This window comes from Macrotis lagotis, chromosome 8 (genome assembly GCF_037893015.1).
Source record: "Macrotis lagotis isolate mMagLag1 chromosome 8, bilby.v1.9.chrom.fasta, whole genome shotgun sequence".
Taxonomy (NCBI): domain Eukaryota; kingdom Metazoa; phylum Chordata; class Mammalia; order Peramelemorphia; family Peramelidae; genus Macrotis; species Macrotis lagotis.
This window is the reverse complement of record NC_133665.1, coordinates 52,492,557-52,514,653: the sequence shown is the minus strand read 5'-3', so window position 1 is coordinate 52,514,653 and position 22,097 is coordinate 52,492,557. Positions and strand designations below refer to the sequence as shown.

Genomic DNA, 22,097 nt, shown 5'->3' with positions numbered 1-22,097 from the left:
CTTCCCAAATGGACCCAGAATTAGGTAGAGGGTGAAGCCTAAGGAGATCAGGATACAAATTTTAAGTTAAGCAATGAATCAATGGTAGTCGATTTACATCTCAAGAATGGGGATTTCCACCGGATTTGACAAGATTAGCAGCCTTTAAGATTACAAATTTTGTTTCTGTTACAATCATAATTCTCTACTTCCAGGCAATTTACATCTCAAGAGTAGGAAATATCAGTATGTCTGTTTACATCAGGATAATGCCTTATTAGTATATATTTTTTAACTGATCCAAAAGAGAAATCTATTCTTCAGCTAGAATTTTTGTTCATTCTAAATATATGGTCAAAGCAAAATAGAAAATTCTGTTGCAAATTACCTTTTGGTTACATGCAGTTTTAAAATGCTTTTTCAGTATATCTGTTTATACTATTTTTGAACTTTTGGCTGCAACTTATGTGGCATCCATCAACAAATCTGTGTTGTATTGGAACCCATGTTCTTATAAAAGGTATTTTGATACTGACAGGATCATAAAGTATAATTCTTGCTCTTTATACACCTTCTAGTTTTTCCCCTAATTATTAGACCTCTGTTAAATAGCCTTCTCTGTTACAATCTCTCTGGTTTTTGCTTGCTCAATTTTTTTCCCTTGAGTTTTATTTTTCTAGCTATATATCTCCAAGACCAGCCTCTGCAGGATGCCAACCCACTGTATCAGCAATCATTCTCTCACTGTGATGCATTCATCTCCAAATGGACTCTAGAAGGTCCAGAAGAATCTGAGTCCCAAATAATTTTGGGGGGGGAATGATGCAGGGAAAGATGAAGAGAATTATGAACTAGGAGATCTTATTAAATTGGGTGAAGGTTTCCTACTCTTGAGATGTAAATTGACTAGAAGTAGAGAATTATGATTGTAACAGAAACAAAATTTGTAATCTTAAAGGCTGCTATTGACTACTATTGATTCATTGTTTAATGTAATTTAATGTAAAATTTGTAGCCTGATCTTAGAATGGGAGGGGAGTCCACCTTTTGCCCTCTGAATGAGAGGCAAGACATAAAAACCTGGGTTGGACTCTGCTCAGAGCCTCCAGTCTTTGACTTCTGGCCCAGTCAAGCCCAACTTGATTGCTCTTTTATCTCTTTCTTTACCTACCATTTTCTTATGTGTTGTAACTTCTTTAATAAGTTTTTGTTTTATTTCCTTCCTTGCTTTCCCGAATAATGATTCCTCATAGGCAGAAGGAACTTAAGTAGCCAGCAGCTACATCTCCTTCTCTCCCTTTGAACAAGAAATGTCTTGAAGCATCCTTACCTGCCTGTCCTCTGCCTAAAGGGTCGTAAATTTTGATCTCTGAAGCCTGATAAGATATCTTGGGGTTTACAGTTTAGATTTCTTTCTTAAGAACCATGCCTTAAACCCAAATCACTTTGACTGTCATTGATTGGTCAATAATGGGTACCAGGCCAAGTCTCACTAGGTCATTGAGCCCTGATTGGTTCAGAGTGAATGTAAATAACAATTGCTTCTGTTTTGGCCAAAAATCTCTAGGACCTTGGTTTGTTTGTTTGGGGTTTTTTTTGACTAGGTAAAAGAGGTCATTCTTTTTTTTTTTAATTTAAATATTTTAGGGGCAGCTAGTTTGCACAATGGATAGAGCACTGGCCCTGGAGTCAGAAGAATCTGAGTTCAAATCTAGCCTCAGACACTTAATAATTACTAGTTATGTGGCCTTGGGCAAGTCACTTAAACCCAATGCCATGCAAAAAAACCAAAAACAAACAGTTTAAATATTTTGTTTTTCTAAATACATGCAATGATAGTTTTCATCCATCTTTTTTTTTGCAAAGTTTTGAGTTTTACATTTTTCTCCCTCCCTCCCTTCCCTCCCCCTTTTCCTGACAGAAAGTAATATAGGCTCTACATGTATTACCATGCTAAACAAGATTAATATTGAACATGTGAAAAGAAAATTAGATCTAAATGAAAGAAAAAACAGAGAGAAAAAGTGACATAATACACAAGGCAACTTTAAAAAATTGAAGATAGTAAGCTTTAGTCTTCATTTAAATTCCACAGTTCCTTCAAGAAATCATTCTTGACTCACTTTTTTCTTATCTAGTTATTTCTTATCATTGAATGGATGTTGCCTAGGTCAAACTGATTAGCTTAAAAAAATACCAAGGACTCCCACTGCATCCAGGACTATCTCCAGTCCTCCAGATCCATATCTGGCCACTGGACTCAGATGACTCTGGAGGAGAAAGTGAAGCTGGTGACTTTGCACAGCACCCCCCTCACTTAAATTCAGTTCACCTGTATGTCAGAGCATTACCTCCCTAATATCATGGTCCTCTTTGAGAATGAAGGGCAAATAACAACAACCCGTAAATGGTACACATTCAAGAATTGCTGACAAATTTATTTATGGAGTTAGCAATCACATAGACTGCAATGGAGAAGGCAGGTGCACTTCGGTTTGGAGTCAGGAAGACCTGAATTCAAATGTGACCTCAGACACTAGCTGTGTGAGCTTGGACAAGTCATTTAATCTTGTCTTCCTTAGTTTCCTCTTCTGTAACCTGAGGATGCTAATAGCTACTTCTGGGGGGTTTGTGAGGATCAAAAGAGATAAATCCTAGCTACTGTAGGGAGAGAACCAAGAATCTGAAAAACAGTGAAATTAAGTAGAATTTCATGATTAGAAGAGATCTTAGAGAGCTGGGAATTGTGAGCTTTTTTAAAAAAAGTTTTTTGATAATAGATGCATTTCAGTGTAGTTGGTTTCCTTTGTACTCCTATATATTTCGTTTAATGCATTTAGGAACATTTTTCTGAGAAAGGTTCCAAAGGCTTTACTAGATTCCCAAAGACATCTATATACAAAGAAATTTAAGAACCTTGATATAATCCAACCTCTTCATCTTACATATAAGTAAACTGAAACCCACAGGAGTGATCTTGGCAGCAGACCTAAGATTCAAAACCAGGTCTTTCTGTGTTTTCCATTCTGCTATAGAGAGAAAGAGAGCAGGGCTATAAAGACAGCATTTTGTGAAATTATTCCCTTCCATTCTGGGGCCTTTAGAGCAGGGGTATGCAGGAACTAGCTCATGCCAGCAAGCTAAATTGTTAAATTTTCAATGTGACAATTTGGCTCCTCAGAAATTGGCTCACCCTCCAATCTGGGCTTGATTTATTGGACTTTTGGTTGCCTAGACCTAAGAAAGTGATGGAAGAAATGTTCATAGTTTAAAGTAAACTTAAAAGTACTCTTGAGTCCATTCCCCCCTACCCACACCTACCCCAAGGACCAGTTGTTAAATATTTACCCCCCTGCTTTGGAGGCAATTTTCTATATAGATGGCCTTTCCTACCTCTTATCCCTTTCTCCTTCCTGTTGTCAAGAAGTCAAGTAAGCAGCCAACTCCCAGAGGGACCTAGACAGATCCTCCCAAATTTAAAGCCCATTGGGCATCCACCGCAAAGAGCCAACCTCCACAGACCAAATAATCAAATAACTAGAGACCAAATAACTGTCATCAGTGTTATAAATCGCAATTCCTCTTTAGTCCCTTCAGACACTTAAGGGACTCTAGATTTCACAAAATAAAAAGACTATTAAAGCTGGATCATCTTGAACAAACCCCTTCCTTTTAAGATTGGGAAACTGCAGCCCCTGGGGGGAAATAGTGACTTGTCCAAGGTCACAGTTCTGGCACAGGAATGGGATGAAGAATTCACAGCATGAGGTTATGAATACAGACATCTGTGTTGAGTATAAATATTTATATTTTGGGCATGCACATGCAGATTTTTTGATGGGCAATGATAGAGGGTGAGAAAAGGGAGGGAGAGAACATGGCCTAACCAGAAGGAGCCCCTTCTGAATTGCTAATGTCACTGGCCACAGGCCAGCCCTGACCTCAGTCAGCCTTGGATGAGCCAGTGTGAAATCTCCATGAACAGGGTTCTGCTGAGAACCACCTGCCTGTCTTTCTACTCCAGTTCTGTCTTTCCTTCCATTTTCTGGTTCTTTCTCTCTGCTTGCTTTCTCTCTCTCTCTCTCTCTATCTTTTGCTCTCTCTCTTCACTAACTCCCCCCACCCCTTTCCCAGCAGATTACATACAGCAGGGCTATTATCTGCTTAGGGCCACATGGCCATGGCTGAGGTTTGCCTCAGCTTGGGATGAGGCTGGATGGAACTGCCTAGAAATCAGCCTCCTCAAAGGAAATACTGGCAGATGCTCGGGGGAAATGCCCCTTCATAGGATGCATGTATGTGTGAGGGTATATGTATGGGTGGGCACTCATCTATACATACATACACATAAGCATGAATATACAAATACAAGCATACCCATTCCTAATCATACAGATATCCACCTCACCAAGCACACTCAACAGCTATTGTCCAATGAGAGATTTCAGCTCCGACGTTCTTGTCTGACCCCTCCAAGAGAGTCAGAACACCCAGCCACACGCACCCCCCACCTTGGACTGGAGTAGTCAGTACTACTAGCCTGTTTACCCAGCAATTAGAAGTGACTCCGTGGCAGGGTGTCTAAAGGGGCTGGTTGCCATAGTTACGATAGGATTCTAAGGCCCATCATCTGGTCCCCGCCTCAGCCAATCGGGTGGGGGAGCCCAAGCAGCAATATAAAGTAAGGATTCTCATCTTCCAGCCACACAGTTACCAAGAAAAGGGACTTGCTTCCTAGAGTGGCTGAAAGTGCTCTGGACGGCGGGCCAGGCCCATCATGGCGGACAGCGGGAGAGCCGGGCAAGAGGAAGCACCACGAGTGAGGCAGGTGAGGCCAGGCCGGGTCCCCATCTCCCTCCTCTTCTCGCTCATTGTTCTCCTTGCCACCACACTGTCCCCCAGCCCCCCTTGGGTGTCCCCTTTTCCTCCCCTGATTCCCAGCTGGCCCTCTGGCCTCACCCCACCCTCCGCCCCTCAGTATTTGCGGGCATACACACACACACATGCACCCAAGGCTCTCCCCAAAAATAACCCGAAAAATGGGCTTTTGGAGGAGAAACAAAGAAATCCATATGGGGGAGCGGGGTGGGGGGTCAATTGGTGGTCAAAAGAAATCCCCCTGCACGATGGTGCCCCTAAAATCGTTCTCATCGGCCTTTCACATCAGATTTCGCATCGGGGCCACATCAAAGACCCCCGGCTGGGCTGGGCTCTCCCGGGTCCTTCCATCTTCCCCGCCACCCACTCACCCCCCCCTTCTCCCCGGTTACCACTTCTTGGACGATGTGACATTTCATTGTCAAGTCTTTTGGGCTTAAAAAGCGGGTTCACGGAAAGAAAGAAGGAAAAAAAAATTCCCACCTAAAACAGGGGGATAGCGGCCCCCAGATGCCCAAATCTCATTACTCGGGACTTCTGAAGAACCCGTCCTTCCAAAGACTGCTAGCTATTAAGGGCTTGTAAATGGAGTCTCTTTTGGAGATCAAAGCGAGGACACATTTGTGTGCATGTGTGGATGTGTGTGTGCTGTTATGATCCAAAGAGAGGACTGTATCTCTTCAGCCTGACGGAAGGGGGAGCTGGGCATCCGCCTTCCCACTGATGCCCTCCATGTTTCCCCATGTCATTACTGATGTGCGTGCATCTTGCGGACCTGCTCTGGGCAGGGAAGGAGGCCGACAATAAATCTGATGGTCCCTGCTAGAAGGGAGGTAAACTCCATCCGGCAGGCCCCCCCCCCGCAGGAACAAAGACACCCAGGGCTGGCATTTGATCCAAGAGCTCATTCCAAGATGAGTTCTGGCTGGGGTGCCTACCGGACCCAGTGGGCATTCCATCACCTAGTTTCAGAATAGCCTCTGTCTCTGGGGGTGGAAATGACACACTACCCTAGAATTTCTAGTCACCTTTCTCTTGTTAGACCACCCAATAGCCTTGGAGAGGAAGCCAAGCAGGACATGACTGAAAGGAAGGTAAGAATGACTTTGGTTAGTCCAGTGGTGACTTGTGTTTGGGGATAGGGAATCAGGGGGGAAAGAGAGAGCAGGAGCCAGGGGCCATGTGTAATCACTCCCTGAAAACTCTCAGTCATATTTTCACAGCAATGGAAAGAGAATGCACAGATGGTGAAATAAGAGAGTCATGTAGGTTTCAAAGCCTCCTTCTATGTCAATTGTTACATTATTAGGTAAACTCTGAGAGGCAAATCTTTTAATCCACTGTGGCTAATCCAGTGCACTTTTGTTGGCCACGACATATTCAATAGCAACAAAGGACTGCTGGGGACAGACATCAGCATACATAATCGTGTATTTGTAACTTAGCCAGGGCCAGGTTTCTAGGCAGCAAAAAGAGACACATCATAGGGCGGCAGGAAGCAAAAGAAGAATTGAGCTGGGTTGGGGTCACTGGCATGGACTTCCAAAGCCTTAGGCTCTAAGTTTCTCCAGAGGATCCTGGTCAAATAAAGCCAACAGATCATGGAGGGGGAAGGCTGGGACAAGTCATTCCAAGGGAGGGTGGGGCATGAATATGATAGAGCCCCAGGAAATCTTGGTGTAAGAGGAATAAAGGACTGAGTCAGGGAAGGGATGTACTTTGTCCCAGCAAGAATCTTCACTTTATTGCCAAGATGAACAAAGGAATAGTGAAAGAAAAGCACAAGGTATGTTTGATGACTTCATGAGCAATCCAGATTGGTTCCAGTATAGAGTACATGGAAGGGAAGAATGAGAGATATGGTTAATTAGGTTGGGGTTACATTGTTGAAGGCCTGAAATGACTGAATGAAGAGTCTGAACTTTCATCTCCTATTGCTACGGGAAGCTTTTGTTTCTGAGCGTAACTGTTCTTAGAAGTCTTCCCCAGGTTTGATTTTATTGCACGAGGAATAAATTGAGGTGAAAGAGGTGGAGAAATCTAGTCTAGTAAGACCAACAGAGAAAAGGTTAATTATTCGAGTACATCTTGGAAAAAGCCAGAGACAGTGTTTAGACCAGAACAGAAGACTTCTTCCATCTGTTTCTGATATTTCCAGAATTTTTGAATTTGAGACTTTATCAAGGGACTGGTACCATGAGATGACCAGGCACCAATTCTTTAATTGTAATCCAATTCCAGAAGCCAAGGCCTTACAGAATTCACCACCAATGACCCCAGGAGCAGTCATAGTATTAATTCTCTCCATACCTCCTTTGTGTAGTTTTCTAAAGTAGCTGTTTATCAAACCGCTTCACATGGAAAACTTAGACAGCCCTATGAACTTTGTGTTTCTTTCTCTAGCAATAAAGCGATCAACGAGTCTTTGATGAACATTTCTTGTGCCATTAGCCTTGCTTAATTAAGGTTGAGGCACCATTTGGAAATGGGGTGGGGGGAAATGACACTCAGTAGAGAAGATCCCCTGGTGGTCAGAGTGAGACACTACAGTTTAATAGGCCCGACTCCTTTTTATCTTGTGGTTCCTGGAGATGCTTAACTCCCCTGAATTCTCATGGGACAGGAAGGCTTTTAATTACAGATCCAAAGGGTGGAGAATGCAGACAAAGTCAACACTTCCTGCTTCTTAGAGTGTAATAGTTATAGTTTTCCTTCAGGAAGACCAGGGTATCTTTTATTCCTAGTTGGAACTTTGAGGCTGATCCTCCACATATGACCATATTCCAGTGCCAATAGACTGAGTTAGCTAACTTGGGACAGCTTTCTTGGGATGAAATATTAGAAATTATCAGGAACAACCAAGGATCTGCCAAATAATCCAGGGACCTAGGAAGATCCCAGTCAAGACCTAAGAGGAGTCCCAAGTGTCTTCTGGGACATCCATAGAAGGGAGGGACAATTCTCAGGACTCATGCTCTCAAGACAGATAGATAAATCTCAATAGGAATAAAGTAAAACAGAAAGTCATACAAGTGGACAGACTGCTGCTAGTTAAAGAGACAATCACATAGACAAGTAAGCAGACACAGAAAACACTATACAGGCAGACACAGATTGGCAGATTGTCATATAAATGAATTGATATTTATTTAGGCAGCAGGTAGGTAATAGACAAACCAAGTAAGATAATAATCATATAGACTGGCAGACTGGCATCCAAATAGGCAGATGAACTTCATCAGATGGACAATTGTACAACCAGAGAGCTGGTCAGACAGTAAGATGGGCAGAGAATTGTCATACTGGCAAATAGAATGTCCTGAAGAAAGGTAGTAGACAGAAAAAGCAGATTGTACTTTTTTTAAAAATAAAGTTTTAAAGGCAAGGTAACCTTATTGTGAGTCAGGCAAACTGATAGTTTAAGGAAGGAAATAAATATATTTACAAATGTTTCATTTGAACCTTACAACAATCCTTTGAGTTGGAAGCTGTAAATATCTTCATTTTACAATTGAGGAAACTGAGGCAGAGGCTAAGTGACTTGCCCAGAGTCATACAGTTAGTAAGCATCTGAGAACTGGATTTGAACTCAAGTCTTCCTAATTCCAGGTCCAGCCCAGTACTCTATCCACTCAACGATCAAACTACCTGATAGAATGGGAAGATTACTGGAATTCAGATTCAGAATTCTCCTGACTCCAGCTCTGACATTTAATAGTTGGATTACCTTGTATTTATCAGAAATTTAGTTTTCTCATCTGTAAAACAGGAATGGTTCCTGTAAAAACTACCTCACAGAGTAGTTATAAAGGTCAGATGAGAGAATGTATACAAGGTGCTTTGCAAACCTTAAAGCATTGCACATATATATATATGTGTGTGTGTGTGTGTGTGTGTATACATATATGTGTGTGCACATATAAATATAAATATAAATATAGACATATGTTAGTTATTGGTCAGGCAGCAGGCTAGAAGATAAATAGTCATATAAGAAGATAGGCAAACAGATGATTTTTCAGACAGGAAAGTAATTGACTGACAGAGAAATAGGGAGGCAGGTAGGCAGATAGGCAAACTGAGTCAAATCCTACAGCTGGCACAGTTAGGAAAAAGTAAGAAGTTTGGCTGTATTTTTCTCTCATGAGACCAGAAAGCCTGGGTGCCTGGTTTCTGTCAGATGACCTACAGAGCTTGTTTCTATTGAGAACTGACTTAAAAGAAAACACATTTAAGTTGTATGAGAGAGGCTATTGTTCAGATATTGAAATGAGGGACTAAAGGGAGGTATGTAATTCACTTCCCTGGTTCAAAGTTTGTTTTTGAAGGTACCACAGAAATTTTCCTCTAATTTCTTCATAGAGAAGATAACCTTTCAAACTTTAATGCATTACAGAAATGTGAGCAGTTGATCTTATTATAGGATGATAGATAAAAATCTCAAACCTGGGTTGGGGGAAGTCACCTTAAGCCTGAAAAGTCTTGAACCAGTTCAAGGTTTAGGGACCTTTAGAGTTGACTTTATGACTCAGTTTGACTGACTTGCTAATTAGCAGGGAAAATAATGGGAGCAATCTCTCATAAAAGATCCCCTAGGTTCCAAATTCATTCAAAAATCAAAGTTCAGGAGGTCCCACCAGTGTATTAACTTTTACTACTCAGCCACAAGATATAATTACTTTGAATTAAAGGTTTTTAATACAACTACATATTAAGAAATGTAGCAATTGAGTATTTCCCCCATGATAACAGTGTACTATTGGTGGAGTTGTGAACTGATTTAACCATTCTGAAGATCAATTTGAAACTATGGCCAAAGGACAAAGAAACTGTGCATACCCTTTGACCCAGCAATACCACTATTAGGTCTTTATTTCAAAGAGATTTTTTTTAAAAAAGGAAAAGAATCTATAATGTATAAAAATACTTAGAGCAACTCTTTTTGTGGTGGCAAAAAACTAGAAACTGAAGGGATGCCCATTAATTAGGGAATGACTGAACAAGTTGTGATATATGATTGCCACTGAACATTTGTGCTGTAAGAAATGATGAGTGGGGGTGGCTAGGTGGTGCAGTGGATAGAGCACTGACCCTGGAGTCAGGAGTATCTGAGTTCAAATCCGGCCTCAGACACTTAATAATTACCTAGCTGTGTGGCCTTGGGCAAGCCACTTAACCCCATTGCCTTGCAAATATCTAAAAAAAAAATTATGAGTGGCATGTCTTCAGAAAAACCTAGAAAGACTTACATGAACTGATGCAAAATGAAATAAGCAGAACCAAGAGAATTGTACACAGTAACAGCAATCTTGTGCAATGATCAACTGTGAATGTCAGCTATTCCCATCAATATTAAGATCCATGACTATTCTGAGGGACATATCCAATTCCAGAGGAAAAAAATTCAAGTAATCTGAATGTAGATTGAAACAAACTACTTTGTTATTTTATTTTATTGTTCTTGAATTTTTTGGTCTTTATTTTCTTTCACAACATGACTAATATGGAAATAGTTTGGCATGACTGCACATATATAGCCTTTATCAAATTACATATCTTTTTATTGAGGGGTAGAGGAGGGAGAGTGGAAGAGAATTTGGAAGTCAAAATTGAAAAAAAAATACAAGGTTAAATTTATTTTTACATGTAATTGATAAAAGAATATTAAAATTTAGAAAAAGAATATTTTCCCCATAAGTTTTGTACACACTCTCCCAAAAAAATACTTTTCATTATTTATGAAAGAGTAAGCAATCATAGCAGAGAAATGATGTATACTTCTGACACTACAATGCCGCTCCTGATTTCTTGCTGACCTCAATTGATGTTAAATATTTTTATGATTCCATGTTTGTTGTTAACATCATCTAGGCTTTAGGGTACCTCTTTGAAAGTTTTAGTCCTGCCCATCCTTTCTTTTTCTTTTTCTTTTTTTTTAACAAGGCAATGGGGTTAAGTGGCTTGCCCAAGGTCATACAGCTAGGTAATTATTAAATGTCTAAGGCTGGATTTGAATTCAGGTCCTCCTGAACCAATGCTCTCTCCACTGTGCCACCTAACTGCCCCATACCCATCCTTTTTTTGATATGCAATGTTGATAAAAATTCTCCCTGGTAAAGACTAGCTGATGGTTGTTTGGTTATAATCTAGGATGTGAAACACCATTTTCATCTAAGGATCAAAAGTCAGGCAGAGTACCCCAAAGATTAAATTTGTCTTTTGAACTTAAAGTTTCTGGAATGGAAACACAAACCATTGTCCTAGACATTTATTTGACTTAACTATTTGAGTTAGAATTTCCAAACATCTCTAGCAAATTAATGCAAATTAATTTAGATCAGAACAAAAGCTAATCAAATTAGGTAAGGTCTTTATCCTTTATCCACATGATCTGAATTCCTGCCTTTATCCTAAAATATCTAGCAAAAATCCTCTTGGACCTTAAATTTTTCTGTAATTAGCAAACAGTATACTTCCTTCCTCAGGAGCATCTTCTACAGCGACAGAAGCATAGAGTCCCAATATATCTGATTTTTAGTATCTCCAACTTGGAGTACTTTGTGTCATTTGTCCAGGATGTTGTAATTATCCCGGCTACAATAATGACTAGTTATGACTCTGTTGACTTTCATTCTCAGAGATTATCAGAAGTATTGCTGCTATTACTTTTGTAATGTTCTAGAATCAAATTCTTGGAGATAGCCTTCATGCACATAACTAAGCAGTTACCCAATCTTCTCCATTACACTTTAGAAATAGCTTTGTTGTCCATCTTGTTCTATTCTCATGCCTACCACTCCATTTCAGGACTTCATTACTTCTCACCTGGACTATTTTAAAAGCCTCCCCCCCACCCCACTTCCAATATGAGCTATACACTGTCAATGTAATCTTACTAATGCCTAAGTCTGACCACAATGATCATTCCCATGCTCAAAAATCCTCTGTGGGTCCTCATTGTCTACCAAATAAGATGTAATTCCTTAGCTTGGAATTCAACCTTATTTTTCCTTTTCTAGAGCATAGCCTCTGCTTCATTCAGGCTGCTCCTAACAATCCCTCCAACACACTGGGCTCATTTTTGCCTCTATGTCTTTCATCATTTTTTTAAATTTTTTTAAAATTTTAAAATTTAAATTTTTAAATTTTTTTTAAATTTTAACTTTTTAATTTTTTTTCTTCTTTCACCACTTTTAAAAAATCCTTCCCCAGTGTCTGGGTCTCTCTAATTCCTACCCATCCTTCAAGGCCCAATTCAAAGTTTGCCTCCTCATTGGAGCCTTCCATAAAGATTCCTTTCCCATTGGTTTCATCTTTCTTTAAATTCTACTAGCTTTTCTGATCTATATCATTCAACCTAGTCTAATCTGTTCTTTACCATGTAGCTATTAAAGACGATATGGTCTTTGAAGCCTAGATTCTCAGAATCTCAGAATTGGAAAAGATTTCAAAGGTCATGTGGTCTAACCCTTTACAACAGCCTTAACAAATGGTCCCTCAGACTCTACTTGAATACTTTCAGTGATTTGGAGCTTAATATTTCATGAGGTAGTGTCATTTGTTTTGTTCTGGGCACCTTGATTTTAATTTTAAGTTTTACTGATGCCTTTATATCATTTTAATTATGAATATACTCTTCATCAATGAGTGAGCCTTCCCTTGTAATTAAAAAAAAATTATGGGGGCAGCTAGGTTGCACAGTGGATAGAGTACTGGCCCTGGAGTCAGGAGGACCTGAGTTCAAATCCTACCTTGGACACTTAAAAATTGCCTAGCCCTGTGTCCTTGGGCAAGTCACTTAACCCCATTTTCTTGCCAAAAAAAATTTTTTTTAACAGTTTAACAAAACTAACCAACACATAGACTGTGTCAGACAACATTTACAACATTTCATATCCATACTTCTTCAAAGAGAGAAGATTCTTAAATTTTCTCATCTCCAGAGTCAAACTTGGTCATTAGAATCACACAATGTTCAGTTTCATTTGATTGGTTTTTCTGTTTACATTATTCTAGTAATTGTGCAAAATGTTTTTTCTGGCTAATCCTTCTTTCTTCATCATCTCTCTCTGAATTACTTATAGTCATCTTTTCTTATATTTAATTACATTCATGTAGCGCATTTGGTTTTGCCATTGCTCAATGAATATGCAATTACTTGTTCTTTGCTACCAAAAATAAAGTATATCTGAAATTTGGCTTAAAAGAAGAGATAGAAGATATATTTCTCTCCATTTCTTTAAAGAGATGAGGGCTATGTATACAGAATGTTAGAGATGACATAAAAATTTTTTGATGAGTTTTTAGTTTTGGAGAACTATTTTTTCCTTTTAAGAATTCTTTCCTTTAAATGATGACTCTCTGGAAGGGAGCATGAAGGACAGAGTGTAAATGACATGTTGACAGAATGAAGATGACTTTAAAAAACAAAAGTGATGAAAATTCATTTTGACAATGATATGTCAAAGAGGAATTTGATTCATTTTTCAAATGAGATTTTTAGATTCATTATCAAGTAAGATGTTATTGGTAAAGCAATTTGAAATCTTAAAAGTGTTTTATGGATCTCCTATTGCTATATAATGTCAAATGCTGGAGATACCCTTTTACTTCAATAAAATAAATTAGTTAATTCAAAAAAGAAAGGTGCTGCTGTGAATATTTTGGCATTTATAGAACTTTAATTTCAGTTTTTTAGTCTCCTTGGGATAAATCCCTAGTACTGAGATTTCTGAGTTAAAAGTTTTGATATTTTTGTATAGTTCTAAATTTTTTGCAGAGGTTTGGACCAATTCACAGATCCACCACAGATCCACAGGCATCAGCATGCCTGTCTTATTGTGGAGATATTACTCCCAGTAATGACTCCATCTATTGTTTATTTTGGGGCTTTTTGTTTACATGTTTTAGAAAAGACAATGACAAACTAGGGTATGTACAAAGGGAGTAACCAAGATGATAAGAAGAATGGAAGTCATTCCAAATAAGAACTGATTTAAAGAATTGATTCTTTTCTGTCTCAGATGAGAAGGCTAAAGGAGAATGTGGTAATTGTCTTCAGGTATCTCAAAGGTTATCATGGGGAAGAGGCAGCACCATCTGCTTGATCTGAAATGACAGAACAAGGCCAATGGTAGGAATTTAAAGGAAAGTAGGAATAAGCTCAGTATGAAGAGCTTCCTAACTATTATTCATTTTTATTTAATGTAGTCTTGTCTGTCCAAATTGATAAAAGACCACAAAGGGGAAAAAACTCCACTGGATTTGGAATCAAAAGATCTGGGCTTACATTTCAGTGCTGCTATTTCTTTTCTTTTCTTTCTTTTTCTTTTTCTTTTTGAAAGTCAGTGGAGTTAAGTGACTTGCCCAGGGTCACACAGCTAGGTAATTATTAAGTGTCTGAGGTCGGATTTGAACTGAGGTCCTCCTGACTCCAGGACTGGTGCTCTATACACTGCTCCACCTAGCTGTCCCCTGCTATTTATTTTTAATATAATCATGGACAAGGCACCTCCCTTCCCTTCACCCCAGTTTTCTCATCTACTTTACAGGATAAAATTAGATTAGGAGTTCTTAACATTTTTTTTTTGGTCATGGATCCTTTGGCAACATGGTAGAAACCTGTGTAAGAACCCTTCTCAGAATTAAACTTTTTTTTTTTTTTTTTTTTTAGATTTTGCAAGGCAATGGGGTTAAGTGGCTTGCCCAAGGCCACACAACTAGGTAATTATAGAATTAAGCTTTTTAAAAGCATTAAATAAAATGCATAGGAAATCATTCATATGGAATAAATTCATATGAAAAAGTTACAGTTTTTTTCCTATCCAAGGTCATAAGTAACATGAACCCCAGATTAAGAATTAGATGAAGTAAATGGTTTTAAAAATCCGTACCTTTGGGACGGCTAGGTGGAGTAGTGGATAAAGCACCAGCCCTGGAGTCAGGAGTACCTGAGTTCAAATTCAGCCTCAGACACTTAATAATTACCTAGCTGTGTGGCCTTGGGCAAGCCACTTAACCCCATTGCCTTGAAAAAAACCTTAAAAAAAAAGAACTAATAAAATCTTTTTTTAATGGTACAATATCTACAAGATCCTTTCTAGTTCTAATTCCTGTGATCTTATGATCTCCTGACTTGATGAAAAAACGTCTCTTCTGTTCCCCAAAGAAGAAAGATCTACAGATAAGCAGGAGTTGTTTGACGTCTTTCAGAAGATATATGAGATGACAGCCTTGATCTTTCTTATATCTCTCTCTACAGGGTGGGAGTCTCAAGGAACCAAAGTTCCGTGGGCTCTTCTCCAGCCTGAAAGCTGGGGGAAATCCCATTCAATGGAGCAGGAGGAAGATGGACACAGACTGGCTGTCTGCCAGAGCCACTTCAAGACCCTGGTCAAGCAGTACTGTGGATGGCACGACCTCTACAGGTGAAAGGCAAGAAAGTCCATGAAGACTCTGCTTTCTCGGATATGGGGGAGGGATATGATGTGGGGGAGGAGGATGACACCCTTTGTTGAGGAGAGAGTCCAGTTCACAATCAGCTGAAGTCCATTCTCTATACCTTTGAGGCAGGGGAGGGGACAGCCACTAGAAAAATTCTGTGCTCTAGTACTTCAAATTAAATTCTTTCTCTATTAGGAAAATCCTCTGATCAGAACAGCCATAGATGTTCTTTATATGTCATCTTCCACTCCCCAGTCACGAATTTCATTATTAGAGTCAGGAAGAACTAATGGCACTCATTTAGGAAGTGACTCATAATTTCATTATTTGGGACAGTAAGATAGCTCCAGACAAGATCAACTTGTTTCAGTCTTAGAAGGCATTGTGAATTAATTCTTTAAGATCTTGAGAAGGGTAGCAAGCTTCCATCACCAGGATTCTGAATTTTATTTCATTACATTGCCATTTACCAGAGTTCCATTATACTGTGTTTTCAGGGCCCAGTGTTACATTGTATTGCCTCTAAGAGTCCAAAGTTTCATCAACTAAAAACATCCATCTCCATCCACAGAATCCTGAGAGAAACAAGAAATTTAGACTTGGTCAGACCAGGACCTTTCTCATTATCCAACCTAGCAACTAGATGTATGATGTACATTCAGGGGCGACTAGGTGGCACAGTGGATAAAGCACCGGCCCTGGAGTCAGGAGTACCTGGGTTCAAATCCAGTCTCAGACACTTAATAATAATAAAGCTGTGTGGCCTTGGGAAAGCCACTTAACCCTATTTGCCTTGCAAAAACCTAAAAAAAAAAAGGTACATTCTGAAATAGGTACTTGAAGATTTCCTAGAGAATTCTACCATCCTCTTCTGGTCCCTTTCTCTCCCCTTCTTCCTCCTACTCTCCCTTCCCTTTTAACTCTGTTCCTCCCCTTCCTCTCCCTGTTCTCTTCTCCTTTTCTCCCTTCACTTTTCTTTTCCCCTCTTCTTCACTCCGCTCTTCTCTGGTGGTAGATGGTAGGATAGAAGTAGTCCCATTATGGTACAGAAGGTCAGGACTGGTAGGATTTCCAAACTACCTGCAATCCATTCACCAACATTGTTCAGCAAAGGAACTTCAATTGACATCTCAAGAAGTCTGGAAAATCAAATACAATAGATTAATATGCACATTATGTAGAAAGACTGTAGTTGATTCTCCAACTCTCTTATTTGACTGTAAAAACACCAGTGGTTTTGAGAGGATTGGGAGACATCAGAGTCACATTCAGATTCTGTCTCTGCTGCTGATTTCCTTTGTGAACTTTGCTAAATCACCATTCTTAGCCTCAGTTTCCTCATCTGGGCAGCTTGGCTAGATAATTGACTCCCTTCCATCCCCCCCCCCCCAATTCTCCAAAGACTCTTCCTTTGGAACTTTTGAGGGCTCTCATCAAGACTGTTACAGGGATCATACAGATTTGATGGCAATCACTGAACATCTGGGCCTCAGGACATAAACATAGATCTAGAACACTCACCCTTTTTCAGACACCAGGGCCATGGTCCACAAGAGACCTCTAGACACATTTATTCTGAGGGTCTGGCATATAGCAAAGGAAGCAAACTTGTTCTATTAAATCATGTCTGATATTAGGCTGGGGATCCAAAGAAAAAGGTCAAAAGTCAGTCTTCTCCCAAGGGAGAGAGACAGCATTAAAAATAACTATGCACAAACAAGATGCAGAGAGGATAAATAGGAGATAATCAGCATAGGAATGACTTTAGGATCAAGGTGCTTGAGGAAAGGCTTCTTGTAGAAAATAGAATTTTTATCTGAGACTTAAAGAAAGCCAAGGAAGCCAGAAGACAGAATAAATAAGGAGAGAATTTCCAGGCATGTTGATAGTGAAAAATGTTCAAAGTGGAGAAATGGAAGAGAAGGAGGCCAGTGTTAACTGGATTGCCGAGTTTATGGGAATTAATAAGGTATAAAAAAAACTAGAAAGGCAGAAAGGAGCCAGTTTATGAAGGACTTTGAATACTAAATAGAGGTTTTTATACTAGATCCTGAAAGCAATAGGTAGCCATTCAAGTTTATTGAATAGAGCCTGGACCTAAGGGAAGCTTAGTAATTGAACAACTTAGTAAAGGGTAGACTGAGATGTGGCGAGATTGTGGTGGAGAGACCAACCAAACGGCTATGAGTGCCATCATCTAGACACCTTTTAATGCTAGGTATTTCCCAGGTCACAGTTTGACAGAGGTAATATCGATTCAGTGATTAAGGCCAGGTAAGAGAGAGATGAGGCAAAGAGGCCATTGGCCAAAATTGCAAATTGAGACTTGATTTACTATTTTGTTGGTTGACTGGTCTTAAGAGTAATGGATAAAATGTTATTAAATGCAAAATAAGCTTAAAAATGTGCTGTTTGCTGTGTGAACCTGGGCAAGTTACTTAACCCTATTTGTCTCAAAAAAAAAAAAGTCTTGCACACACTTTACCCCATTCTGTTTTTGTTTTGTTGGTTTTTTCCTAGGTTTTTGCAAAGCATTGGGGTTAAGTGGCTTGCCGAAGGTCATACAGCTAGGTGATTATTAAGTGTCTGAGGCTGGGTTTGAACTCAGGTTCTCCTGACTCCAAGGTCAGTGCTATATCCACTGTGCCACCTAGATGCCCCCACACTTTACCCTATTCTGAACAGTTTCTTTTTAAACATATAATCATCATATCCCTGAAAGTAGATCTGAGAATCATTAGCATAGGGATGATAATTAAATTCATGGAAGATGCTGAGATTGTCCAGGGAAACAGTATCGAGGAGTAAAGAAGGGAGGTAAAGGACAGAGTAGATGTAACCTAGATAGAAGAACCAGCAATGGAGACTGAAGATTGGTCAGACAGATAATAGGAGAACACATAGAATAGAGCAGTGTCAGGGAAACCAGGGCCAAAGTTAATAGGCAAACTGTACCTCAATATAAAGAAAGGCTTCCTGAAGATGAGAATTATTCAAGAGTCATTGACTGCCTCCATAGCTAGTGAGTTCCCCATCCTGAGCAGTATTCTGACTGGATGCTAAGTTGTTGCAAGGTAATGCAGAAAAGGTTCTCATTAAGGCTGATTTGCCTTGGATGACCTCTGAGGCCATAGAATCTCATTAGAGGTGAAAGAGGTCTTTGATGACATCTAATCATCTAGTCTCATCTCTGCATTTAATAGTTGAGGAAACAGATCCCCTTCATTGACTCAGGAGTATATGCTTCTTTGCCTGTCCCCATATTCCATTCCCTATTATGGAGCCCTCCCTCTTACTCTAAACTCACCTGAGCAGTAAAGAAAGAAGCATCAGGGACTTGGACTTGAAGGGTGTGCTGGTCCTGAATTCCCTTTCTCAACCTCTATTTTGACCTCATTCTCTGTAGCTAGCAACAGGTTATCTTATCTTCCTGTTTCTCACATATGTACAAGTCAGAATTTTGTAACACATAAACTTATGTACATTGAGCACCAATTATTTCCTGTCCAACTCAACCAGCTTCATGTCCCTTGGGAAGAACAAATAGTTTCAAGAACCAGAACAACAACCTACATTGGCCACCTTAATTGGAACACTCTGGCATAGCATGAACTGAAATCATGCTAGTTTGTGGAGGGAAGTCCTAGAAATGATATAAGATGTCCAAGTCATGCAAAGCAGTTGAGCAACATGGACTTTGGTGGGACACATCATCAAAGGTTGTAGACAGTAAAATCACCCACCTTCCTTCTTATCCTCTGACACCTGACCCAAGACAAATTAGTTCCACTTGGGCAAGTGGCTCTTTGGAAGCATCCCACTGACTTTCTGCTCTTTCCTGTATATCACAGATGAATTTCCTGTCCTCCTAAGGCTATGACCCTCTAGACAGGTGCAGCTAAGTGGCAAAAGAGATAGAGTACTGGACTTGAAATAAAGAAGACTTGGGGCTGAATCCTGCCTCAGATGCTTCCATGCATGTGACCTAGGCAAGTCAATCAACTTCTTCTAACCCCTCTTTCCTCATCTCTAAAAGGGGAATCAAATAATATATAGGAAAATGCCTTGCAAACCTTAAGGAGCTTTATAAATGTTAGCTATTATTCACAAGGGCAAATGTAGGGGACTTGAATCTCAAGCAATTCCTCCCTTGCTGAGCCCCTACACCTACACCTTCTCTAAAAGTGTCCTCTCTTTCCTCAGATTTCTCCTGGATCTCTCCTCTGCCTTTGTGCTGTATGCCAAGCAAAGAGACAGGATCTCTCTGTCTTTAATTGGCTTTGAAAGTCACCCTGTTCATTTGCCCTTTGGTACTAGGTTGTGGTGAGAACTAATTCCTCCTTTAAATAGTGACATCAAAGGGTGGCTAGGTGGCATACTGGCCCTGGAGTCAGGAGTACCTGGGTTCAAATCCAGTCTCAGACACTTAATAATTACCTAGCTGTGTGGCCTTGGGCAAGCCACTTAGCCCCGTTTGCCTTGCAAAAACCTAAAAATAAATAAATAAATAGTGACATCATCACCACCACCATCATCATCATTAATATTATCACCATTATCATACCACCAACCATCATCACCACCACTACCATCACAATCATCATCATCATCATCATTGTTAATCATTACCATTATCAATTATTATCATCACAGTTCATAATTATATGGCACTTATTGATTATAAAGCATTTTATGTATATAATATAGATTTTTAAAATGACATATTTTATTAATATCTTTTGTTTTCCATCACCTAGATTTCCTCCCAGATCCCTCCCTTTCCCCTCACCTAGAGAGCAATGCATTCCTTATAACAACAACAAAAAATTTTAAGGAAAAAAAGTTTATGACCACCATAAAAAATCTGGTGTTATATATCATCTTTCCCTTCTTTCTCCCCATCTTTACCTTATCTGCTGCAAAGGAGTAAAGGTAGAAAAAGAAAGGATCTCAGAGTCTTTCTGAACCAACCTTTTCATTTGACAAGAGGAAAAAGAAGAACCAGGGAGTCACACTTGTCAAAGGTCACACTTACAGAGGCATAGATGATACAAATATTATTTTTCTTATTTTATTGATGAGAGAATTAATATTCAGAGAGTATAAATGATTTGTTTGGAGTCATATAGCTAGTATGATGGAATAAAGCTAGAAGTGATCTTAGAGATAGTTTAATAGACTACCCTCAAATTAGTTTTATTTTTAAGAATATATTTTATTACCCTATATTGGTTATTTCTGGAGAAAAGATGCCCTCCCCTACAACTGCTTTGCCCTCAAGAGTGAACCTCTCCTGCGATATAGAAAAACATCAAAGCAAAAGCTCCCAATACGACATTGTGTCTTCACAGAGCAGCTAGGTGGTACAGTGGATTAGAGTGCTGGATCTGGAGTCAGGAAGACCTGAGTTCAAATATGACTTCAGACACCAGCTTTGTGATGCTGGGCAAGTCACTTAACTCTGCCCTCAGTTCTTCATCTGTAAAATGAGCTGTAGAAGGAAATGTTAAACCCCTTTAGTATCTTGCCAAAAAAAAAAAAATCCCAACATGAGATCATAAAGAATTGAACATGACTGAAAGTGATTAAATAAAAACAAAAAGTCCATCGTAAGTCAAATTATCAATCAATCAACAAGCATATATTAAATATCTACTCTATTCTAGGTGGTCAGCTAGGTGGCACAGTAGATAGAGTGCAGGTTCTGAAGTCAGAAAGACTCATTTTTGTGAGTTTAAATCTGACCTCAGGTATTTACTAGCTGTGTGATCCTGGGTAAGCCATTTAACTCTCTTTGCCTCCATTTCCTTATCTGTATAAATGAGCTGAAGAAATAAATGGCAAACCACCTCAGTATCTTTGCCCGGAAAACATCAAATAGAATCTTGGAAAGTGGAACATGACTAAAAAGCAACTTATTCTAGACACAGTAATACAAAGACAAAGAACTTATATTCTATCCTATGATGGGGTGGGGCAAGACAACATGTGCATATATAAGTATATATGAAAGCAAATATGAAATATAAAGGATAGGGATTGGAGATGTAATTTCATCGGTTTAGAGAACTCCCAGCTAAGAAAACTTGAACTAATGCATGTCAGAACTTTCTCTGCCTTCTAAAGACATAAAGAGTTGCTTAGAATGGTCTAAGAGCACCAAAACATTCTGTTGCCTTCATATATCAGAGTTCTGGAAACTTACTCTATTTCCAATTACTTTTTAACACAGTCATTTAAGAATATTTTAGCTTATACTGAACCTTTGTTTTCATTTGCCTTGAGTAGGATCCCAGAGGTAGATACGTCAAAGGCAAAGCTGGAGCCCAGGTCTTCCTGACTCTCCACTCCATTGGGCTGAATTTTCTATACAGGAGATGTTTATAGATTAAAGACAAGGAAGTTTTTGCAATGGGAGATCAGGAAAGGTTCTATATAGAAAAGGTAGCAATTAAGCTGAATTTTGTGGGGAACAAAAGACTCTTAAGAGGTGAGACATAGTATATTTCAGGCATGGGGGGAAAACAAGAACAGAGGCATCCGAGATGGGGTGTGTATGTACATGCATGCATACATACATGCATACATAAGCATATGTATATATGCTTATATTTGCAAACTAGAAGATACATATGGATATGCATGGAAGAGATTAATGCTGTAAGGAGACTTGAGAAGTGTGAAAGTTATAAAGTAGAACTCATTTAATACTAGAATTCTAGAAACAGTAGGTGATCACTGAATTTTATTGAGTAGAGAACTGATATGGTTGGACCTGTGCTTTAGGAAAATCATTT

At 39.3% G+C, this 22,097-nt stretch overlaps 1 protein-coding gene and 1 long non-coding RNA gene across 3 annotated transcripts in view; one reads left to right on the top strand and one right to left on the bottom strand.

Annotated features, from left to right (window-relative positions):
- AXIN1 (axin 1) overlaps positions 1-22,097 on the top strand; it is a 211,180-nt gene that overhangs the window by 4,906 nt on the left and 184,177 nt on the right. The window contains exons 3-4 of one of the 2 annotated variants that reach the window (XM_074197015.1): positions 4,682-4,807; positions 15,119-15,284. The gene's annotated coding sequence lies outside the window, so the exon portion shown is untranslated. Of the gene's footprint in view, positions 1-4,607; positions 4,808-15,118; positions 15,285-22,097 lie in introns of those variants that run through there. The other variant, XM_074197018.1, reaches the window with a different exon arrangement.
- Positions 15,464-21,662, bottom strand: LOC141495563 (uncharacterized). The gene is made up of 3 exons (XR_012470808.1): positions 21,564-21,662; positions 16,381-16,439; positions 15,464-15,875 (listed from the first exon to the last, which is right to left on the bottom strand). It is a non-coding gene; the product is annotated as an uncharacterized LOC141495563 (long non-coding RNA).